Raw genomic sequence first — 25,372 nt, 5'->3', positions numbered from 1 at the left:
TTTGGATATATCACAATTGTTTCACATATTTATCCACCAATAGTACTTAGATTATTTTTTCTTTATTCTGCCATGTTGAAAAGCCTACAGTTGCACCTTGATGATAGTATGCGAATAAAAATCTTTATTATCACCCTTTTCTACCTGTAGGTTTGAAACCAACAATAAACCAAAATCTAGTCTATCACTAAGAGTTGAAAGAAAGAAGCCTGTGGCTCACACCTGTAATACTAGTTACACAGGAGACTAAGATCTGAAGATCCCAGTTCAAAGCCAGCTGAGACAGGGAAGCCCATAAGATTATTATCTCCAATTAATCACCAAGACTAAAAAGCAGAAAGGCCAGAAGTGGAACTGTGTCTCAAGTGGTAGATCATTAACCTCAAGCAAAAATTTCAGGGACAGTGCCCAGGCCATGAGTTCAAGTTCAGGATCTGAAAGGGAGGGGAAAAAAAAAAACAAGAAAAAAGAGCCAATTAATTTTGATAACTAACTTGCAGGTACTGTGTAAAGTCTGTAACTGCACAGGTGGTGTGAGGATTTTCCTGCAGAACCACATATTTATAAAAAAAAATAATGAAATTTATATTTTAAACTTCATAATGAAGATGCAGTCAAACAAGTTATATTATCTCATATGACATGAGAAAGATATACATAGAAAGAAATATATACAAGAGGGATGAGTTGGTTGAGGGGCACAGGATCTTTTGAATTCAAAGCCGGACCTATAATATTATATTGACTATTAGCTCTGTGAAGTTAGACATTGAGTTTTATGGATATTGAATTTAGTGAGCAATGTTTATTCTATATCTGCATAAGGAAGGCTGTCTCTTCTCTGTTGGTTATGCTGATTTCATGGCCCCTCTAGGTTTTCGGGGTCCTTCTAAGCCACCATCATTTCCTGAGATCATGTCCGTCCCACCTCACCCATCTCTTAGGCAACACCAAAGCACACTCACTCATTTTGACCTCCCAAGGAGGGACCCATGTGCACAGTCTTACATGCTGCAGAGTTCTCCCCATGTGTCAGCAAGGCTTTGTGGAGCTGGCCATAGGTGGGACATCTCCAGCAGGTATCTCCCTTTCTCAAATGTTGATCATGGACAAGAAATCTTCGAATCAAACTCTGTTTGTCTTCTGCTTCTAAAGACAGCAATGCATGTCTGTATTACCATCAGAAGGGGAAGATGGCCATCACATTAAGTTCTCTTTGTATAAAGTCTATAGCATGCTCCCTGGAACTTTCTTCTTCAATTGTACAGAATGGGGCCTACATTCTTTGGCTTCCATCGGCCAAGGTAGAAATTACAAAGTGATATTTTACACTCTGTTGGTACAGTATTCTCTTCAATAATGAATCATGGCAGCTGGGTAGCAGGCTAGCTGGCTCTGCTGGTTCACAGGGTATTATCTTCTTTCAAATGCTTGCAAGAAGATCAAAGGAAGCTCAGATCTTCATGTTAAACCATAGATGATGAGATGAGTCAAGAAGGGCTGGCCCAAGGCAATTATCTGCTGTGTGCTTGAGTATTTGGTGAGTCAGTGTTGTAATGGGGCCGCAGTTAATCAATTGGACTCCTTGCTCACCAAGACAAGCACTCCACACACACACACACACACATACACACACACACACACGTACATTATTTTGGTGTGTTTGGTTTTGTTTGTACCTCGTGTTTCTCTTCCCACTACCACAAAATTAAGGCATTAATGGCAGTCAAGTATAAAGTTATAAAAACCTCTGGCAAGCTTGCCTTGCAAAGAAACTCTTGTCTGTGCCTTTTTAATGGTAGACATGTGTTTCCTCGATGAGTATGTAATGGAACAGGAAAATGGAGTACTCTATCTCATATCTCAAAGCAAGTTTGTGGCAAGCTGTATTAGCGTCCAGACAAGAAAGCTAACTTGAAGGATGCCATATGGCATTTATATAACAACAACAGGAAATCCCCCCACAGCTTAAGATGCTCTCAATACTTACTGAACACCTACTATGTGCCTGGTGCCATTTTAGGCATAAATGATTCAGACAGAAAGCAGTCTGGTATGTTTTATTGTAAAGGTACTTAACTTTCTGTCCATATTTCCTTTCTACTAGACGCCAAGGTAGGTGTCTAACCACATAAAATCAATACAAAGGCAGCCTTGGCCTCTGTTGTTGGCTGCTGATCTAGTAAAGCATTCTGTGTTGACAAGAGCTTCAGTGGAGCTAGTGTATGAACTTGTTACTGACCTCATTGTTATCAATGGCCACAACATGCCTGAATAACATGTTGGTGATTGTGCTGAAAGACATAGATAATACAAAGAGAATGTCTTGACTATATGAAATTACTGAGTCAGAAGCCAAGCTATGGACTTGGCTCTGATCTCCTACATTTGCATAAAATACTCATACTTAATGGCATGGACCATTCTTCTCCTCCTTGTAGGTCTAGCTTGAAAATCAGCAGCTTTGCCATCACCCAGTATCCAATTCATAATGTCATGAGGAGCTCAGAGAATAAAACCAGGAAACCATAGGCTCCATAGAGCATGGAGATTAAGATTCAGAAAGCAGCTTAGTGACATACATGGAGGGTACTGTTCAATAGCTCCCTTGCCTCTTTCTCCTGACAGAATTGTGATGAGACTTGATCACATTCCGTTAATTGTAGAGCAGCCTCATGGCTAAATGGAGAAAAGCCTGCATTCAGAAGCCAGTCCTGTTTTTTCCCCTGCTCCTTCAAAGAAATAACTCAGCTTCTCCATGCAAATTCCTACTATATAAAATAAAAATCACACTGTATTTCAGTATCTAAATATGTTCATATTTGCCAAGTACTTAAAGCAGAGCAGCAAATATAATATAATGTATACATAAAGCCAAATTTAAAAATTAAAATTTGTTTTTACTAGTTACAAGAAACTTGTCTTGTCTGCCTTATTCTTTGTAATATTCTCATCTCCTGTAACATTGGTGTATGTTGAATTATTTGATACAATATTATTTAATGATAATAGTTTTAGGGCTGTTAATGTTTAAAATGTGTAGGGATTCTAAATAATAGGACTCATTACTAATTCTGTGCGCCTTTGTTTGGTACTGTGCAAATATCATTTTGTTTGACAATACAGCTCCCCTAAAATGTAAGAACAAAATCTTCAATTAACAAATTAGAAAACTAAATTTTGAAGTGGTTAAATAAGTATCAAATTTTGTTAAGAACTTAGGATAAAATCTTGATTCTTTTGGTATCACAGCATGTGTATTTTTCCATGTTACACTATCTTACACCAAGAGAAGGTACTTGGTGATTATCAGGTAGGGAAGACTGAACTCCACAAGGGGAAAATTACAGGGCTATAGAAACCATTAGAGAATGTATAGTATAAGGAATTAACTATCAATATACATACCTCCTAGGCAAATACCAGGTCCAATGACTTCAGCAATACTCCAAATTATTTTCTAATATATTTTACTCATGCTCATTTATTACAAAACAAAAGCCTCTACTTGAAGTCACTGTAATTTGGCCTGGGATTTTTTTTTTTTTCGGGTCATGGGGCTCAAACTCAGGGCCTGTTCTCTGTCTGTGAGCTCTTTTGCTCAAGTCTAGTGCTCTACCACTTTGAGCCATAGCTCCACTCTGGTTTTTGAGTGGTTAATTGGAGATAAGATGGGGACTTTTCTGCACAGGCTGGCTTTGAACCACAATCCATATATCTCAGCCTCCTTAGTAGCGAGGACTACTGGTGTGAACCACTGGCACCGTGGTAAACTATCCATGTTTTAAAAGAGGATTAACAAGTAATACATAGAAATCTGGGAACCAGTACCTTGCAGCTATAATCCTAGCTACTCAAGAGGCTGAGATGTGAGGATTGCAGTTGAAAGCCAGCCTAGACAATAAAGTCTGTAAGACTCTTATCTTCCCTAAACGACCAAAAAAGCTGGAAGTAGAACTGTGGCTCAAGTGGTGAGTTGATAGTCTTGAACAAAAGAAACTCATTAACTGCCCAAGACATGAGTTAAAGCCCTAAGACCAGTACACATACATGCATGCACACACATACACACACTCACACATACACACACATTCATGCACTTATACATGCACACACATACACACACATTTATAACATTTTCCCAGTAATAAATTAAAGAGAAGACTCCCTTCAATTGATAGTAGCTCAAATGCAGCAAAACAAAGCCAAAATTCACTTCATCCTTAGTCATAAACCATTACACATAAATCACAAGGCATAAATCATTGTATCAGCCCCATGAATAAGGAAGAGTAAGCAGAAGAGCTCAGACAACTGCTGGTAATGACTGGAGGCTACCTAAGGAATCCTATGATAAACTGTGAACTCAGTATATCTGGACAAGCCAAGGATCAACCTTCCAAGTAGGATGGAATTAGATTACATGTGCTTTGTCTATTTCTAATAAATTGAGTTTTGTGAGCTATTAGGTTTATTTCTTGAAACGCCTTTACAATTAGGCAGTGTAGGATGTATTGAACTGAAAATAATAAGGTGCATGATACAGCATAATCATAAAGGATTACCCTTGAAACATCCAAGAAGGCTGTCCTCATTTCTAACCAAGATACAGAGACCCAGGGTTTTTGAGAAAGGTTCATGTACCAGTGCATGGTGATCACATTAACTACCATCCTATCTCATTACACAGCTCTTACCTACTCCTTACTGTTTCAAACAATTATCTCCAAGAGAATAATTCATATTCAGATCGCATTTGAAGTTTGAATGCATTTTACTCTACTTAAAAGCAGTTTTGAACTCTTTTAAGGAAACAATTGTACTCTAAAAAAAAGGCAAAGACAAGACAGGGCGGAAACCATAAAAACCTAAATTTTTACTTGCTTTATTAATGGACATGTTTACTTTCTGGTTTGTTTATTAGTCAGTTAGCCTTGTCTACTTAGCTTCCACTTTTTTTTTTTTTTTGGCCAATCCTGGGGCTTGAACTCAGGGTCTGAGCACTGTCCCTGGCTTCTTTTTGCTCAAGGCTAGCACTCTGCCACTTGAGCCACAGTGCCACGCCTGGCTGTTTTCTATATATGTGGTGCTGCGGAATCGAACCTAGGGCTTCATGTATATGTGGCGAGCACTCTTACCACTAGGCCATATTCCCAGCCCCTAGCTTCCACCTTTAAACTATGCATTTACATCTCATAAACCATAGTATGAAAACATCCTTTATGTTCTTAATGAGATTTTTTTAACTCTTCACAGTTACTGCAAGGAAACAAATTCCAAATTTAGTTATAGCAATGAACTAAAGATTTTATGGCTATGTAAGCCCCTACCCCATCATGTATTCCTAATATTCTGTTAGATATTGAAGGAACAACCTAATTGCACAGAAAAATGAGGGACTGGTGATACAGTAAAAAGATTTAAGAATGAATCCCTCATAAAGAGTGAGTTATTTGTCTCATCTCTTTCCCTAGTGATTCCAAGGTAAATCTCATTTCTTTGAGGCATAAAATATTGGATACTGAATCAGATAATCTAAAAGGAAATTTCCAAGATTTTTCTTCTATGAAAACTAACCAAAGATTAGATATAGTCATATATACCTGTAATCTCCGCTACTTGGGAGGTGAAGACAGGATGATCACAGTTTTTAGGGGACTCAAGATAACTTAGGGAAACTATCTCAAAAACAAGCTAAAACCAAAAGGACTGTGGGCATGGCTCCAGTTGTAGATATTTTTCTAGAAAAGAGAAAGATCTGAATATAATCCCCTCTCTCTCTCTCTCACACACACACACACACGCACACAGGTGCATGAACACACGCACATGCACACACACAGAGTAAGTTGACAATATATATGTTCAGAGATGACAAATGGAAGACTCCAGTTGCTAATGATCTACAACCTACAGTGGAAACAGAAAAAGGAAAACCAGGGTTAGGGTGGCAAAGAGAAGAGTAGTGATAGTTGTAGCTGAAATGTTCTAATTAAGGAAAAGTCAGTTGACAACCTCTACGGTGTCTCATCTGTCCAAGAAAGCAGTCTGCTGGGGTATTTAAAACTCTGTCCCACAATAGCCTTGGGAGAGAAGCACTAGCCCATTCTATATATGGGAGTTTTCCTTAAAATGTCAAAAATCTAAGGAAAAAAAAAACAGATTTAAACCAGATTATGTCAAGTCAAAAAGTAAGAGTATGCTTAGAAATCAGAGATTATATTCCAAAGCAAACAAACAAACAAGCAAAAGCCAACACCAAGCCAAATCCTAAGTTGCAATTTTCCTCAAAGAAGCATGAAAACCCGCTTTTATAGTAAGAGGGGCACATATTTTAAGGCTTTGGAAATTCATCTGCACAAACAAAAGAATGTGTGAGCACCCTGTGACTGAAGCACGTGGCCAGGGCGGAATGTTGTGGCGATGTAAATTACAGAGAAGATGCCTCGCTTTTCATCTGGTGCCCTCACCCACAGATGCCTGGGAGATGCCAACCACTCTGGTCCAGCCGTTCTAACACCCTATAATTGTCTGCTACAGTCATAATCTCCCTCCTTATCGACCGAACCTCCTCTTAGAAGGCTTGATGGTGCACGGGACACTTTAAAAACATAAAATGAAGTTGCCTTGCAATTAATTTGGCTGGGAGAATTTCACAACCTTGAAGTTATTGTGCAACTGGGGGTTGGGAATCTGTTGCCTAAGCTACAAGTTGGTGAAAGGACGCTGGTGAAAGTGGTGGAACTGATATTGGTTAAAACAGTTGACTGTTACATAAACTGCACAGGAATAAGTTTTCAAAGGGACTGGTAAGCCCGATACACATTTAGCCTACTGAGGTTACCATTTTAAATGTTCATCAAGGTGCTATTTGCTTGCCCAAATTAGAAAAGCACACTCTTTTTTCTCCCCCACCCCCATGGGATTTACTTTTTGCTGTGTTAATTTGACTCATCATCGTTAAGTTAAGACAATAAATGAAATGAGTAAGGAAGAAATTGATGTCTGGCTGTCCAACACACTCCTATATTTTAATTAAAAGGTATGTCTCACTTACTACCTTCAAGTGACCTGTTGTGACCATTTCTAATCACAAGACCGTTTCTATTCAATTGGTAGGTTATGCTAATATAAAAAAGGAAAACTATCAATATTATGTGTGCCAGACAAGTTCTGCCATAGATTTCATAATTAATGGTACAAGCTTGGAAGAATAAGATGACAAAAGACACAGTTACAGACACAAAATAAAATCTTATGGGAGAATAATTCATTAAGTTAGTTGACAAATTGGTGAAGAAAACCATTGTGAAATATTATGCTTTCCTAATGGTCACATGCTCATGGATTTGGTGTCCTGTTTAATGTTATTTAATTCTGCCACAAGAAGACTGTGAAAGTAGACTAACATTAGATAGTTGACAGTTCTTAGGAACACTTGACGTGAAAAAGCCAAGATTCAGGTGATTAGCAGCTGAATGTTTTCGTTCAAAAGGTAAAGAAAATAACAAAGATAGGATGTCATTAATTACATAAAGTTATAAGTTGCTATAATAGGTGATTGTGTTTTGTTAACATATGAATTTTTTTCTTTGAAAGTTTAGTTAGCAGTTTTTATAGAAAGTGAGTTTTCACTCGCAGTGGGTTCTTATTGAAAACTCTAGGTCGACTTTTGATCAGATAAGACATAGCAAAACAAGCACAGCTAACTATATATTAAATCTGATATTTATAGTCAAAACAAGTTGCTTGCTTTTGGAAAACAGATTCATTTTTACTTTAAGGCCTAGGGGCTTTCAATATTTTAATATTTTTATCCAATCCTTTTCGACAATCCTTTAAAAATTGGAAAGGTATTTTTATGCTATATCACCTAAGAACACAAAACATCATCAGTTTTATCTATTGTCTATTTTGTTGAGCAGCCTAATTATCAGACAAAGAAAAACAAATGAAACATTTTAAACTTTAGTATTGGTATTTTATATCTTTCTCTTATGACCAGTTAGTGGATACATACATGATATACACATGAGTGTGTGCATGCATACTGCCAAGTTTCTCAGTAGCACCCAAATATAAATAAGTACTTAACCAAAATATTGCAATCTTACAGTTACCTCTAGAAATTTCTGAAATTTTTATTATACTGATGTTTATCACATAAGATCTTGTCTTCTAACATTAATAGCATTCCATATGCAATCATGTATATATTTGGTCACAATTCTGATGCAGAAGATAAATGTGTGTATTGTAAGTAATTTTATCTGGGCAGTTCCAAGAACACTAAATTTTATTTGTTCCCAATGATTGTATTACAAGTATAAGCCCATAGAATTTATATGCTATAAAATGATCCCATAACTTAAGTTTTTCTTACAAATACAATCTTGAGATATTTACTATAAAGTAAGTCATATTTTTCTCAGGAAAAGCAATAATTTTAAAAAATATTCCAAAATGGGACCATGTCCCAATTTTCTTAGGAAATCTTTTGCTAAACCATTTGTGAAACTTGGAGATTAAATCATTTTGCAAGCCCAATGTCCACTCCTGTTCCAGAGTATTCTTTCTGTGGATTTAATCTTCCTACAGTCCTACTCTTCCAGGAAAGTTTTTTTTTTTTTTTAATTTGAAGTGAGACTTATTTTACATATGTAAACCTCTGGGATTTAGCTGATGGATGGACCAGGATGGGTAGTATCATTTCATCTATCAAACTGATTTTCACCACTTTCTTAATAAGCAAAACAGTACTTATAAATAAATGCAAATCAGCAGTCTGTAAGAGTAAGTAGATACTCATCCCAACTGAGCCTTTTAGTTGAACCATTTGCAATCGAGATCACAGGAAGCTGTGCAGGAATCATTATGAAGTGTCCTACAAATGTGTTTTTCCTGTTCAGAGTCAGACCTCCAAATGTAGTTTGCCAACACAACCTCCCCTCCTGCTGTCTCGTGTTTTGACATTTTAATGAACGCCCACCAGATGCATCTACCACCTAAAAATAAGTTTTTCAATCTTCTTTTTAAAAACAAAATTTAAAGACAATGTCATTTTACTAAGCAGTGTGAAGTATCCTTTAAAAAATACCCTGTATTCCAAAATTTTAAAGTGCAGAAGCACAGAGGAATAAAAAGAATAAAGGGAAAGGAGAGGAAACAGTTGTTTCTATCCTCAACATTTTGCTGACCTTTGGTGGAAAGGGTCCAAGATGGAATTAAACCCAAATGTTTCCCAGTTTCTTCCATCTTAATAACTTCATATTTCCTTCATTTCATTTCAGCCCCAACTTTCACATGAAAATTGTCATCTTTTAAAGCATTGAATCTGTTTATGACTTGTCTGTTTCCTGATACCTATTCCCATGTACCATATTATTATAGTTATAAAATAACCAAAGCAGTTTCAAATTTATTTACAAAATACAGAAAGTGGACTTAGAGAAGAAATGAGACTCTATGGTGCCAAATTCAAAATAAATCACCCCTCTTATCTGAAAAGACATGGAAACATTTGTAAAGCTACCTTTGTAACATTTTCAGCAGCTAAATGGCAGAGATTAGCCAAGTAGTCCAAGCATGAGCACAATAAAAACAGGATTAACATATTAGAGTAGGAGAAACTACTATGATTATGGTAATAAAAAGACACAGTTTGTTTTCATATTAGTCTCATTGGTTAAGAAATTTGCTCATAAGATTTGATTTAAATTTCTACACTCTGAGATAGACACTTTCAGTCCAAACAATATCTAGATAATAATTACTTGATGTGTTGGCACACAGCTAGTAAGAGATTGCCTTCCTAAAATCACCTTTTCCCTTTCTTCTTTTAGTGGTCATTTGTTCAAACATTGTACTTCAGTTTTTGCTTGGTTCAAAAGAAGACTGATAAGAGGGCAATGAGCAAGAGAGATGGAAAAGGGGGGAAAGGACGTTTTCTGATATGGTGGTAAATGTACATATTTTCATAATCAAGAAAGACTAAAATTTCCTAATTTCCTTATTTTGATTACATATTCTAAGCATATATTTGTAACATAGTAAAGAGAGAAAGAAGAAAATGAACAAAACAGATAAAAAGGGAAAGGGAAAATAAGAAAAAAAGTGAGAAGATGGTTGACGATTCTATCTGAATAACTGATTATACTTAATCATGTCACCTGGAATATGTGTGTGTTACTCCATAGTAGAGCTAGACAATCTGGCTCTTTCTTCCCTCCTAAGTTTAAATGTCAGTGTAGTTGTTATATTATGAGATAAGGTAGACAAGCAATTAAAAAAGAAAGACAGAGGCTGGGAATATGGCCTAGTGATAGAGTGCTTGCCTCATATACATGAAGCCCTGGGTTCAATTCCTCAGCACCACATATATAGAAAAAGCTAGAAGTGGCACTGTGGCTCAAGTGGCAGAGTGCTAGCCTTGAGAAAAAAGAAGCCAGGGACAGTGCTCAGGCCCTGAGTTCAAGGCCCAGAACTGGCCAAAAAAAAAAAAAAAGGAAGACAGGAGGGGGGAAGAGAGGGAGAGAGGAGGGAAAGAAGGAAGGAGGAAGGGAGGGAGCGAGGGAGGAAAGGAGAATGGGAGGGATGGAGGGAGAAAAGGATAAAGGAAAGGAAAGAAGGAAGGAGAGGGGGACAAAAGAAGGTTCATGATGCTCCTTTGAAGTGCTTTGAATCATACCATCTTCTACAACATTGCACAGATGTATGAGGCAAGACATGAATTGACAGGGTTCATTGTTCTCATTCTTTCTGAGAAAAATCTCTTGTGCCTTGGCTTGAGCTTTCTCCTTTGCCATGACTCATTTGGTCAAACCAAGCCCTTCTTAAATCATGTGAAATGAGAATAGGGGCTGTTTATGACTTGTCGTTCAGCTTTTCTCCATGGCCAGGAGACATTACTTTTATACTTGCATTCTTGATAATGGAATTCTTGAGGGTTTTTGGAGTAATCCTACTATATAAGGAATGGAACCATTTTTCCCAAAATAAAATTCCAATCTTAGACAGATAAATTGGTCAGAAACCTTGTTCAACAGAACGAGGCCATATTCTCAGATGTTAAGTCATGTCTCTTCAAGCTGATCAAGAGGAACACAGACTTCAGAAATACAAACGTTCTGCACAACAAAGGACATAGCTAACAAGCTAAATATAAAGATCAGAGAATGGGAGAAGATTTTTACTGGCTATCCATTGAACAAAGGCCTAATGTCCAGAATATATTAGAGCTCAAAAAATTGGAGCCTCAAAAAAAAAAATAAATAAACCCTCCAAGAAACAGCCCAACTAATAAAGGGGCTAATGACTTAAAGAGAGACTTCTCAAAAGAAGAAGTAAATATGGCTAATCGACACATGAAAAAATGTTCAACATCTTTGGCCATAAATGAAATGCAAATCAAAACAACTTTGAAAATTCACCTCACCCAATTAGAATGGCCATTATCAAGAAAACGAACAATAACAAGTGCTGTTGGGGTGTGGCCAAAAGGGAACTCTATTACACTGTTGGTGGGAATGTAAACTTGTTCAAGCACTAAAAGCAGTAGGGAGTCTCCTCACAAGCGTAAACTTAGAGCTTCTCTTTGACCCAGAAATTCTACTTCTGGGCAATATAGCCTGTAGAGCACAAAAAAAAAGGATATGCTAAACCCAAAACCATTGTTATTGCAGCATTATTTACCATAGCCAAGCTATGAAACCAGCTCAGATGCCCCTCGATGGATGAATGGATGAGAAAATGTGGTATATATTCACAATGGAACTCTACTCATTCATCAGAAAGAATGCCATTGAACCATTTGTAAAGAAATAGAAAGACCTGGAGAGGATTAAGTTAAAGGAAGTAAGCCAGACTCAGAGAAACACAGGTTCCATGGATTCTCTCCTTAGTGGGAACTAGATTGTGCCTCTAAATCTAGAAGTAAGCACACTGGACAACACTTAAGCAGTTATAAATGAATTAGCTGAAGCATAATTGAATCTATGGAGACCACAAGTAGTACAATTCTTTAAAAAGACTATGTCAAAGCCTAACAAAATGTGTACTAGGAAATAAGTACTTGTAAAAGGGCAGAGTGAGGGGTGGGAAGTGTTATGAAGAGAAGAGTAGAAGAATGAACAGGGGTTGGGTGGCAAGAGTGAAGTAAAAATGCATTGTATATGCCACCGAGCTGAGAAAAATAAGGGAAGTGGTGGCTGCAAGCTGGGTGAAATGTTGAAAGGATGACACATATGAAAATGCATCATTTGCATAAGTTGCTTTGTTAAATGGCACCCCCACACACACACAATTTAATAACCTAACAATCAAGAAAAGTAAGGGAAGGGAAGGGGTAAATGAGAATGTTAAAAGCAGTGACATTGATCAAGAAGTGTTGTATTCATTACCTGCTCTCCTGAATGGCAACTCTTTGTACAGCTCCCTGAAGAAAATAAATATATATTTGAAAAACAGAATTGCAAAATGTTTTCTTCTAGCCTAACTCTGTAAAAAAAAAATTAAGATGATGCATTTGTTTAAACATTATGAAACTACATCTAAGAAAAAAAGTATTTTACAGGAAGGTGGAGATGATCTCTTATAAGAAAATTATCACATTCCATTTAGTGTTTGAGACAAATTTTTGTTGTATAACCCAGAAAGCCTCTAAACTTTAATCCTTCTCCTTCAGCCTCCTGAGAGGTAAGATTAAGGAATGAGCTCAACTTAACTTGTGAAGGTTTATCATCAGATACCACATGCTGTAATTTGCTAAATGGTTAACAAGAGCTGTTATACAATGTGAATTAAAGCATAGTTTCCACAAGAAATGAAATATACATTAGTCTCGTAGCATATCATCAAGTTTGGACAAAAGATTTCCTGTCTTCAAAACCAATTCCTTTGCTGATGTGACGTTTTCTCAGTTACTATGTTTAATCTATACCGCTCCTTTCTTCATAACATTAGTGCTGGCATTTTCGAGAATACACAACTTCAATGTGACTCTTAATCTGTATCTGCATAAAAAATGTATTTATAGGGCTGGGGATATAGCCTAGTGGCAAGAGTGCCTGCCTCGGATACACAAAGCCCTAGGTTCGATTCCCCAGCACCACATATACAGAAAACGGCCAGAAGCGGCGCTGTGGCTCAAGTGGCAGAGTGCTAGCCTTGAGCGGAAAGAAGCCAGGGACAGTGCTCAGGCCCTGAGTCCAAGGCCCAGGACTGGCCAAAAAAAAAAAAAAAAAAAAAAATGTATTTATAACAGGCCTTGAGTCTACTGCAAAGTTCAAAGGTAACTAAACCAATCACATTATGGGTTTGCATACCAAATTGCCCTCATGGGAGTCTTCAACTCTACTGCTATCTTTGGTTGTGCTGGAAAAAAAAGTAACAACAAAGCTACTTTCCCATTACTATTGGATGGACAAAATATCCTGTTATATCCAAAGCTATCTAACTTCAAAGTTCTGCTGGAAATCCTACCACTTCCTCAATCATCTAGAAAATCCCTCCAAGTCTGAGTAATCTTTTGATTGTAGGAAAGGCAGGGGGCAAAAGGCAGTCAATAGATCTAAAGAGACCTGCCATGCCTAACAGTCAGTTGTTGGAGGGAAGAAAGCATTACGGCTGGTGGATGGAATTCATCTGGCCTGTGGGCCCCCTTTCCTTTCCTTCAGAGGAACGCTCCAGATGGAGTGTATTACTGTGCATTTGTAATACTTTTGGAACCAAGTAGTGACTAGATAAGAAAATGTGAAATAAACAGATGAAAAAGAACGGTCCAGTGAAACATAAATGAAGCACTTAAGTTTCTAAGTAAATGCTCTCATTTAGGAAATTAGATAGGACAATGGCTAATTTGATTTTTGTCCCCCACTGGGGGAAAGAAAATGGAGCAGAGAGAGAAATTTCATAAGACAAAGGTTGTCTTCCGCTTTTTCTAGTGAGGTTGGTTAAAGATCATTCTTTCCCAAAGTTAGTTTAATAGTTGAAACTTTGTAATGATGTGTGGTGATCAGCTTTCTTCAAGTCCTGATCCCTTCCCATCATCCACCATTTTATTTCTGAAATAATTTAATTTAATCCAAAGGCATGTTGAGTATGATGTATATAATTGCCAGGCAATTGCTGAAGATCTATATAGCCCTGAAACCTATACACGGAGATATTTATTTTTGGTAATGAAGTTTCTTTTCCAGTATTTTTAATTTTTAAGTTGTTGTACAAAGGTATTTTGATTCAACATGTCAATTTATGAGTAGAAATGCCTTGTGTTGTGTCGGCCATTTCATCAGAACCCTCCACATCTCCTCAGTTTCCTACTTCCATTTTCATATTTGTACCTTAAGCATTAATGATTTTTTTTCATTTCTTTACTGTCAAAGTGATGTACAGAGGGGTTACAGTTTCATACGTAAGGCAGTGAGAACATTTCTTATGCAACTGTAGTTCACCAGGGCCTTCCTAACTTCTGGTCTATCAGAAGGCATAGTAGTAGGAACCAAATCCGGTTATAAGAAGCTAAAAAAATGCCAGGAATTTGTTGATGTTGTCTTTAGTTTTCCGGTGTCATCATCTCATTGGAGTTTTATTTAAGCTATCCATTTCGTTTGAAATATCATAGTGCATGCATTGTTCAAAGATAATCTGTATGGTTCTTGTGAATGAGGCACAGAAAGTCCTTGTTCCAGAGTCTCTGCCTAGAAAGTCAGAGATCATGTCTCCCACTGGAGTGAAGTTCTGGCTTCTCTTGTATATTTCCTGAGCAGAAATTAAATGTATTTCCCATATCACAACCCTCTGTAAATTGAGGCTTACAGAGCTGGTGCAAGAAAGTCTTCTCACTACTACCACATGAGACTGGGGAAGGTTAACTTGTCAGACTGAAAGTAGGCAAAATCTCAGACCCTCCCTAATTTTTGGCATGCTTCCACTGTGTTACCTTATGAGAAACTTTTATTGATACATTGTTGTGTGGATAGTAAATGCCTATATCAATATCCTCGAACTTTCCTTAAAAATAAAGCTCCCCTGGACCTCCCGCCTAGAAAAGCTGGCTTAAGGATCTGAATCTGTTTGTTGACATTTATTTATTTATTTAGTGCATTGCTGGCATTTGAACTCATGGTCTTTTTCTTCCTAAGCAGGTATTCTACCTGCCATACCTCCAGCCCTTTTCAGTTTGCTTTACAGAGAGCATCTCACAGGTTTTCTTCATACCACAATCCTCATTCTTACTGCATCACTGGGATTACAGGCATGCACCACTGCTCCTAATGTTTATTTACTTATTAAACAGAAATTCTCAATAGTAACAGTTTCTGGGACGATAATCTAAAACTGGTCACCACTCCAAGTAAATAATAAATATTCAACAAGTGGCAATTATTTTTATTGTCTATAATAGCAAATAATTATTACTACTTCACCCCTAAAACATTTCAAGAAAAGACCAAATATCATTTCGTTATTGATAAAGATCATATTGGAGAGCCCAGCTTTGGCCTCTGGCCTAGGATAGATAGTTTAAACAGTTGATCTCAAGCAGAAAAAAAAATATGGTAGAATATTTAATATTAAAAGTTCTCATTCAAGTGAGACTTAAAGTATAGATGACTTTGGAAACTGTTAACGCTTTGGCTTAGACAATAGAAAATGAAAGGAAAATAATGAACAAATAAATGAGGAATTCAAAATAAGCAATGCAAGAAGCGAATTATATATTCAATACTTATTTTCCATCATGATGAATTAGGTATTAAACTGCTCTCAATTAATGGTGACTCAGAAAGCATAATGTATTTTCTAACACTGACCTTGTTCATAAATGTTACAGTTTCAGTTCAAACTTCTGACTCAAAAATGCTGCTGAGTTGCCATAATACTACAAAGCAATGCATGGTAGGCAAGCAGAGAGTCAGGAAAGGAAAGGGAGGCGCTGTGATTATAGAGATGAGGAAGAACAGAGCCTGAGGTGAGGTTGGGTCATGGGTGTAAAAATAAAACAATTTTATCCTAGAGGGAATTTGATTTTCATCATTTCTCATTCTGGTTTATTGAAATGTCAGGATATCTTGACCCAGTGGAACACACTGGAGGAAAATATAATAAGACCTACAGTTCTCATTGAAAGCTTTCCTAATTTAGTGAGGGACAGAGCCAATAGGAGATCACAGTCAGTATGATCACTGTCTTCCAACAGTGTGAGATTAGCTTGACAATGGAGACCACAAAGAATGACCATCTCTTCTTTCCAGAAGTAAGGATTATCAAGACACTAAATTCACATAATCTAGTTCTAACATGAAACTAATTTAAGTTAATGTTTTATGTAAAGATATATACATATATACACATGTGCATATACACAAATATCCACTTATGTATGTATAAATACATATATCTGTATATGTGTACACATATATGTATATGTGTATGTACACATATGTACATATACATATAAGCATACATATATACATGTAATTATCTAAAACCTTATTATGTATGTACTTATATATACATATATTATGCATTATAATTTAGGAGCGGTGACAAAATAAAGTTAATTTCCTATAAATCACTAGAAACTTCTAGATCAGTAAAAATGTATCATTTGATTTAGTTTGGTCTTTGCCAAATTATTTTCTTTGAAATACACCTGCAGTCAGAATCAGTAAGCAGAAATAATGGAGGCAAACCTTTTCTGCATGCCTATCTGTGATTGGATGGTAGCAGACCATGGGGCTCTTAATAGAATTTCTCAAGAGTGTGAGCTTGCCACATGTCATCAGTCATTACCAAATAGATGAAATACCTACAAGCTTTCCTTCACTTAATTCATTTATTCTGTCAACGTGGAGCTCCTCCACATTTAGGCACTGAGCTAACTGCTCTAAAACAAATCCCACTTCTAACAAGGGATAATCCATGGATGTAAGAGATCTTCACCCCAGTGAGAGATAATCTAGTGAATTCTTGTATCTGAAGTGTGCAGTTCAGGAGGAATTAGAGTTCTTACCGAGGGATCAATAGAAGAGATTTACTGTGGTTCAAAGTTCCCAAAACTGAGTGTCAATGAACTCATGTGAGTGCACTCTTCTAGCAAGATGGTTATAATTTCGACTCTCGCACATCCTGTGATGAAGTTTTCCTCACTCTTCAGACATTAACTTCTCTTTTCTAGCACAAATGCTTCCTTCTCCCCCAAAAGACATGAATCATTCTTTCAAAAAAGAGCACCCATTAATTAAAATAAATCATTCTATTATGCCACTGCTACCTTCAAAGAATTAATCATAATCTAAATGTGTTGGCTTGTTTAATTATCTATTACTTTTCTCTAGCACTAAACTGTAGACTCTCAAAGGCAGGAGCTTTGTTGCCTTTTTCACAGTGTATCACTTAGAATCAGATGTATAATGATCACTGAATACACAATGTATTGATTAAAGCATAGACTCAATGTCTGTATCAACGTATAATATAGTAATTGTCATATAGGATGCTGTAAGATTCACAGCATTGAAACCTCAAGGCAAGTAGCATAATACAAAGCCCCATGTCTGTGTGAACAGGGGAAGAGTGTGCCTAGCAGGAGAGTGACCGTATTAAGAAGCCAGGTTCAATCTGTCTATCAGCTTTATAACAGTCAATGGGCTGATTTTCTATCAACCACTTTATCTTTGTGTTTGTAAAATGCTGAGATATGTGTAACAATCTATTCATGCAAAGGTATGAAGAAAGACATAGCTAAAAATTATTAATATCAGTAAAGGAAAAAGAAATCTGTCAGAAAACTTCTTTTACTCTATTCAGTATACAACATTGCTATTTTTTATTATACGCCACTCATAATAAAAAATGACCTAATAATATGACTTCATAATAAGAATTACCTAATTATCTAATTTTAAGCCACAATTGGAATAACACTGTCCTAGACCTGTCAGAATCAACTTCTACAGCTAAGCTCCAAACTAAGTAAAGGAAGAGTAGATACTAGAACTAAATTATGATTAGAAGAAAAGAGAAAAATGGTCTTGATAGAAGCAAACCTGATAGAAAATTTTACTATGCTCTTTTTACTCCTTGCAATTTTCATATTGCTATGTTATGCCTATTGCAACATTTAATATTCATTACACAAAACTCTAAATACATAGAACTATCAAAGACAATATGTTATGAGTCAGATTTTTCCCTAGACCCACATCAAAGATAAAAATATATATGAATGGGTTTCATTCATCTATTTTATTCAACTAGAAACCAATTATAGGAGTTTATTTGAAATGGCCAAGAGTACACGTTGAGCAATGGGCCAACCTGAAATGCCATGTAAATGAAACTGTCTTCCTTCCTTTTAAAGTTATCACAAACCATGCTGTCCTTCCAGGACACCTATGAAATCTCTCCAGTTAGCTCTCTTGCTGATAATGAATTGCTCTACCTTAATGTTCACTGTCCGACATATTATCACCAAAACAATGAAGGTGTTTAAAATATACAAACTCAAGTCTTGCTGTGTCTGAGTCTAAAAATTGCATTCTTGCATCCATATGGTCTCTTCTATTTAGCCTTTATTTTCTTATTGGTATCATTATAAATATATGTCAGTACTTATAAATGTCCAGTAGTTATTTTCATTAAGTTGCAATATTGTCTCACCTATATCTCATGGGATAGGATCAAAATGTGCTACAAAACAGAATTTTCTAGACAATATAATATGACTGGTTTGATTTATTGTTTCCAAATTTTTATTTAATTTTAATTATTTCTAGGAAACATTCTGAGCTAAATTATGATACTCGTTCTCTTAATAAAATATGTCAAAGGCTCAAATTTTGTTGATGTTTCAAGATGATTATTAGAAACAGATTTCATTCCTTCAAATTTTAATATAGAGAATATTTTCCATGTGTTCCACCATTTTAAAAAGGAGGAAATGAAATAACTCAATGAGACAAAAAATTAAGTGTGGTCAGAGAGACAGGAAACAGAGGAAATAACAAACAAGCTAGAGAGGGAAATTTGTAGCTTTATCAAAGAGAATTTGGGTTCCTAAATTTCTGGTACATAGATGATTTCAGGTCTTATGCAACCATACATGTATATACAGTATATAGAATTATACTTCAGGGCTGAGCATGTAGAATGCTCTAGAATATTTTTTTCCTCATATTTTTCTACCTTACAATGTAAGATGAATAAGGCATGATCTAATTAAATGATAATCGAGTTGGTGACAGATTTGGAATTAAACTCAGTGCCTGTCTCCAAACCTGCTTTCTTTGACCTCATGTGTTCTCTTTGCATCAGGCCTAAGAATAGTGTTGACACTGCAGAGAACACCTCCTGTCCACATGATAAGTGTGCCAGTGAAAAGCCAGGGTCACCCTGAGGGGAATGTGGTACTGCATCCAGCTGGCCAGGGTCACTCGGGGTTACTCTTGCTATTTGGCTGGCCATGAACCAAAACACTCTGGGCTCCATGATCATCTGGAACTGCATAGAACAGCCCACTGGCCTTCAGACCTGGACACAGCTGTCATGATCAGCCTAAGCCTTTCAGGTCGTATCTTTCTCGGTGACTTCCACACAAGGTTATAAAAAGAAACTAAGGTTGGTGAACTGTTGAACACTCTGAATAACAGCTCAAGAAAGCAATGGTTCAAACAGAGATGGACTTCCTAGTTGTCCAAAAATGAATTACAGGATCTTTTTCTTGTGTTTCTGGCCCTAGAAGGATGGGGGAACATTAACATTTCCCTTTCATTATCGCCTTATCTGACCAGAAGGGATACTAGTAAATGCAAATAAATACTAAAAGAATTTTTCATCCAGATGACTTAAAATAACACAATGGGAATATAAACTGACAAAATTAGAGAATCAAAAGCCCAAGGTGCAGAAGCACTATCATACTGCATGGAAGAGAGCCTGTCAAAGCTTCCAGGCCTAGAGCCCACATGCTGTGGGGGGCATGCATGTATTGAGAGCAGGAATCAAGAATCCTGAAACTGAAAAAAATAAATAAATCTGCATAAAATATGTTTTGTATAATTAGAAAAAGTGACCGGAGATCAGAAAACTTAAATGTAACCCTGGTTTTGCCACTCATTAGCTGACTGCACTTATTCGTATAAATCATTTCCTGTATGATCCTTCAGTGTCTTAAGGATAAAGCGCAAAGAAAAGTTCCCACTAAGCAGTCCACTGGGTCCCTTTCTGCTGAGACTCTGTGATCTGGACACAACTCATCTAGGCTTCACCAGCCTGCCTCACTTACTTCCAGACCTGAGTCTTCTTTCAAATAGAGAATATCTCTTCCCCACATAGGGAATACAGAATCATCATATCCCATTCCTAAATGCCGAGGCAGACAGAAGGAGGACAGTTCAAACACATCGGACACATTCGTCAAACACCCTTCATGTGGATTTTATAAAAATTTCTTTTGATAGCAATTTTTAAAGAAGAAGAAAAAAAAGTGGAAAGCAGAAAAAAATTAAATCAAAATGTCACAAATAATATGCCCAAAGTAACTTTTGAGAAGTGGTCTTAAACTTTTGAGGAGTTATCCACCCCAGAAAAGTATCTGTGCACAGAAATTTTGAAATATGGTTTAAAAGAATTCCTTAAGGAATGAATCAACTTCTCTCAAATTCTTTTTTGAATTCTCTGTCAAAATCCCTCCTTTTGGAGATCATATAAACAGTGTATAAAATGTTCAGTTTGGGTAAAAAAAAAATAGAGGGGCACTTACCCCAACTCTATGACTTTTCCCTTCCTTTTTCCTTATTTTCATTTTTTCTCTCTCTCTCTCTTCCCCTGCCCCCTCTCTCCACAATCACCCCTATCCTCACATCCTTCTTTTGATCTTCTGTACAGTAGTGCTAACTATGCTACACAGATTCTTCTATATTCAACAAGAGATTTACAGAAATAAAAACAAAGAGATTAAAAGCAAAAGTCACACAAAGTTTGCATTTCCTTTCTCTCTTCCCAAGGGTCATTGCAAGATTCATATGACTCCAACCGTAATCCGCATGGCATTATCCTCCCTCTGTGCTGAACTCTGAAAGCTGCATCTTCCTGGGGGAATCCGGATATTGCCCTGAAGTGTGAAATGACATGACATGACCTTGACCTTGGACATTGCACCAGGAGTGCATCTCATCTCATCGTTCTCAGTGCTCTAAGCTAAACTCTTGTAATCCTTTATGATTTAGAGTATCAGAGTCATGGGAGCTCTACTGTAAATAGATATCCCTCAGCCCAGTGACTTGGCCTATCATAAGTTTATCTGTTGTCTAGCACAGGTGCCCTGCCTTTGACCATCCACATCAAGTGTTTCTGTTCCAAGGGAGTCAACATTGCTCTTCATGAAACATGTATGTGGAGAGAAGGAAAAGATGGCTCATCTGTGTCCTCTCTCTCAAGCCTGGAAGTGCCACCTGTGAACTCATGCTAGGAACGAGTCAAATGGCTACTTAGAGTCGAGAAGAGGTACAGCTGGGGCTGAAAAATATGGACTCTGGAGAGCTACTTGCTTTCTGCCACAATCCTGCACTGTAGATTGCACTGGAATTTGAGGGGCTGTTAGCCTTCTTTGCTTTTGTACCCTGTTGATAAGCAGAGCATCTGTCACTGGACACAGCATGAGACTCACTGCTGTGCATGGTGTATTAGTTAATTATTAAATCTATTTACTTAAATTAACAACGAACATTTTTGCTTCTGAGGCAGGAATACTTATGTGACTCAATTGGATGCTAACCTCAGTCATTCTCAGATAGGAGCAAAGACAGCTGGGAGGAAACTTGTTTGCTGAATCTTATGGCTGCTGCAGCCTTCCTTCCTTGCTAGTGAGCGGCTGATGACAGATGTTAGCTACAGAGGCCCCTTAGACCTCGCCACTGGGCAGCTTGCAACTGGAGAGTTGGTTTCCTCTGCTATAAGCTAGAAAAAAGAAAAAAAAAAGAATGAGGAAGGAAAATCAAGAGAGAAGCCTGCATTCTCCTTTGAAGTCTAATCTGGGTAGTTTCACTGATGGTATTTTACTCACTTGAGCAAATCATAGGTCAAAGCTATGCTCAAAGAAAGTGAAATCCACAAAGGTATAATTGTAGGAGTCATAAGAGACTATCTTCAAGGCTGCATGTCCACGAATTGTGAGAGATGAAGGGAAGAGGCACAGTCAGGTTTTCATTGGTAGCATTTAGAAGCTTACAAATAAGTGGCTGGGAATGTGGTTTAGTGATAGAGTGTTTGCCTAGCATGATGAAGCCCTTCCTCAACACCACAGAAACAGAAACAAAAGAAAGTGGTGCTGTGGCTCAAGAGGTAGAGTGCTAGCCTTCAGTAAAAGAAGCTCAGGGACAGCGCCCAGATCCTGAGCTCAAGCCCCAGGACTGGCAAAAACCACAAAAACTTACAAACTTTTTTCTGCTGGCTCATACTTGTAAATCCTGACTACACAGGAGGCTGAGATCTATAGATCAAAGGTTAAATCCAGCCTGGATAGGACAAAGAAGAGTCTTATCTCCAATTACTGACCCAAAAGCCAAAAGTAGAGATGTAGTTCAATTGGTAGAACATCAGTCTTGAATGAAAAAGTTGAACAACAGTTTCTCAAGCCTTGTATTTAAGCCCTAGTACTGGCACAAGTGCATGCACGTACATCACACACACACAGAGACACATACACAGTTACACGTGCACACACATGTGCACACACACATGCACACACATCAGGGGCCTGTAACTATACCTACTCTGGAGACTTAATCAGAAACAGCATTTGAGTTTAAGAGTTTGAGAGTCTGAGCCTAGCTTTAGTAATATAGAGAGATCCCAAACAACAACAAATGCAGAAACATGTCTGCATTCATTTTTGTGACAGGAGGCTAGAAATCTAAATTTTATGCTATACTAGAGGGGAAGGGAGGGAAAGACATGAGAAGGGAGAGAAGAGGAGGGGAGGAGAAGGGAGAGGAGGCAGAAAGTTGTGAGTGATATAGCAGGGGCATGTGGTTGAGGCTGAGTTTCATTTTTCCTCTGAGTGTCTGAGTATCAACATTTCATGGATTAATGTTAATGCTTCTGTGTTATATAACATTTTTTTGTCACTATTGTATTTACCTAAACAAAAATGAACATTTCAGATCCAATAAATGGTCTCAGATGTCGGTACACTGGTACTATACAGTTGACATAATAGACCCATGTTCTATAACTAAGTAAAACACATTTTGTGAAATGTATGTGTGTGTTATTAACTATTGGCACATACAGTTTTAAAACATTAAAAGTGCTTCCAACCTCTACTTAATTCTTAAATTTAAAAACAAAATTATTTCATTATGGTAAAGTAGATGTAATATAAAACATGCAATTTCAACCATTTTAGGCATCGTTCTGTCACATTAAACACACCACATTGTTGGGTAACCACTGCCACCATGCTTTCCCAGAGCTTTCTCAATTTCCCCCAAGTGAAACTAAGCCTTCACTAATTTTTATAGTAAGTTCCTTAACAACTGTCAACTCCCTCTTTAGAAATCTTTGAACTTTAACTTGTTTCTTCATTTATGCCCTTTGTATTCCCTCTGAAAAACAACCATTGGAGAATGTGCCAGAGCAACCTAAAGATTAAAGTTTGTGTACACTTTGTTAATGAGGCTAAGATAGTTAGGATGTACATTCAGTTATTTTCCAGAAACTAAGGTAGCTTAACTCCTTGGCCCTGGGAAGTTCCTCAGATCCGCAGCTGGGGGGATGGGGGACTGTGTTAAGACCCTAAGAGTAATAAATAAAATAATAATTAAATAACAAATAATAAATAAATAAATAACAAATTTTGCTCTGATAAATTCAATGCAACTAGTAGAAATTACTATATCTGATCAGTTTTTAACAAATGTCATTTTTTTCATTCATCTATAGGTTAAAATATATGAATAAAGGTCAAATCCATTCAAATAGGAAATACTGTGGATGCTGTAAGTCAGTGAAACTCCTGGATAGTCCTTGGCCTCACATGGTCCAGCCTTTCTCCCCAGAGGCTGGGGAGAGTGAAGACCTTTATCAGATGACATCTGCTCTTTCTTAGTCAGATAAATAATGAGTTGCAGCCAACTTGATTTTCTAAATATAATGGTAATTGATTGTGGATTGGATTGATTGGGTGCTGATGTGAGAACATAATGATTTGTTGAAAGAATCTGGTTAACCACAGCATAGCCCCTTGGGTAGATATTTCATAGGTAACACTCACAGTTGGTGCTTGAGTCTCTTTGGATTGCAGATAATAGATAAAACTGAAGATATTAAGTATAGCTGAAGAGGTAAATATCTACTGTCTAGAGTATTCTGACACAATGCTCATTTTAAAGGCTTAGCAATTCTTTAAATATGACCTTCATGGAACAACAACAAAAAAATTACTTAATGGTTCTCTATTAGTAGTTCACCAGCTGATGAGAAAAAGGCAACCCTAGGATACGAATGAAACCTTAGACATTTTTCTTAAGCAAATCCATTACTAATTTCGTATACATTTGGAAATGACTAAAAAATACTCACACACCCAGGCACATTTTTGGCTCTCAGATTAAGAACCCAGTTTTATAAAGAAGAGTCCAAGAATAAATGTCCTTCTTCCTAATGCTAATAGGCTTAAAATAATACATAGTTCCTCGTTGTTGAGTACCCAACCTAACCTGACCTTACTAAGACAGTTGCAATCAAGTGTGACAGATGGATATTTAAACAGCACTCAGAGACAACAGTGACAGATCAAAATCGCAATCTCAGGGAGTGAATGCAAGGGTTTCATTTTCTTTGGGTAATGCTGGAGAAATACCCGAGAAAGCAGGATGACCAGGCTCACAGCAATTCTATTTACCCTTTGTATCTACCAATTCATCAGCCAAGGATCAATCAACAGCAGCCTGAAAATATCTGCTTTGAGTATATACAAACATATTCTTGTCTTGTTGTTCCGGAGTAGAAGCATAAAACAGCTATTTACATTGTGTGTTTGCATCAACTATTATAATCTGGAGATTTTCTTAAATACACAGGAGGATTGACACGGGTTCCATGCCTATACTGCCTCATTTTATATCAGGGACTTCAGCGCTTGCTGGGTATCCTAGAGGTTCCCTAAAACAAAGCTCACATATCCTGAGTGATAACTGCACTTCAAATCTTCATCCATGGAGAACCATGACAATTATATTTATGTGTTAATAACTGTATTTCATCTTACATTGTAATATATCTTTAGATCCCAAAACTGCCACAATCAGGAGACACAAAGCCATTATCCCTCTGATTAGGCCCAATGCAAATGGCTTGTTTAGATTGC

Source organism: Perognathus longimembris, chromosome 4, assembly GCF_023159225.1.
Source record: "Perognathus longimembris pacificus isolate PPM17 chromosome 4, ASM2315922v1, whole genome shotgun sequence".
Taxonomy (NCBI): domain Eukaryota; kingdom Metazoa; phylum Chordata; class Mammalia; order Rodentia; family Heteromyidae; genus Perognathus; species Perognathus longimembris.
This window is presented reverse-complemented; position numbering follows the sequence as displayed.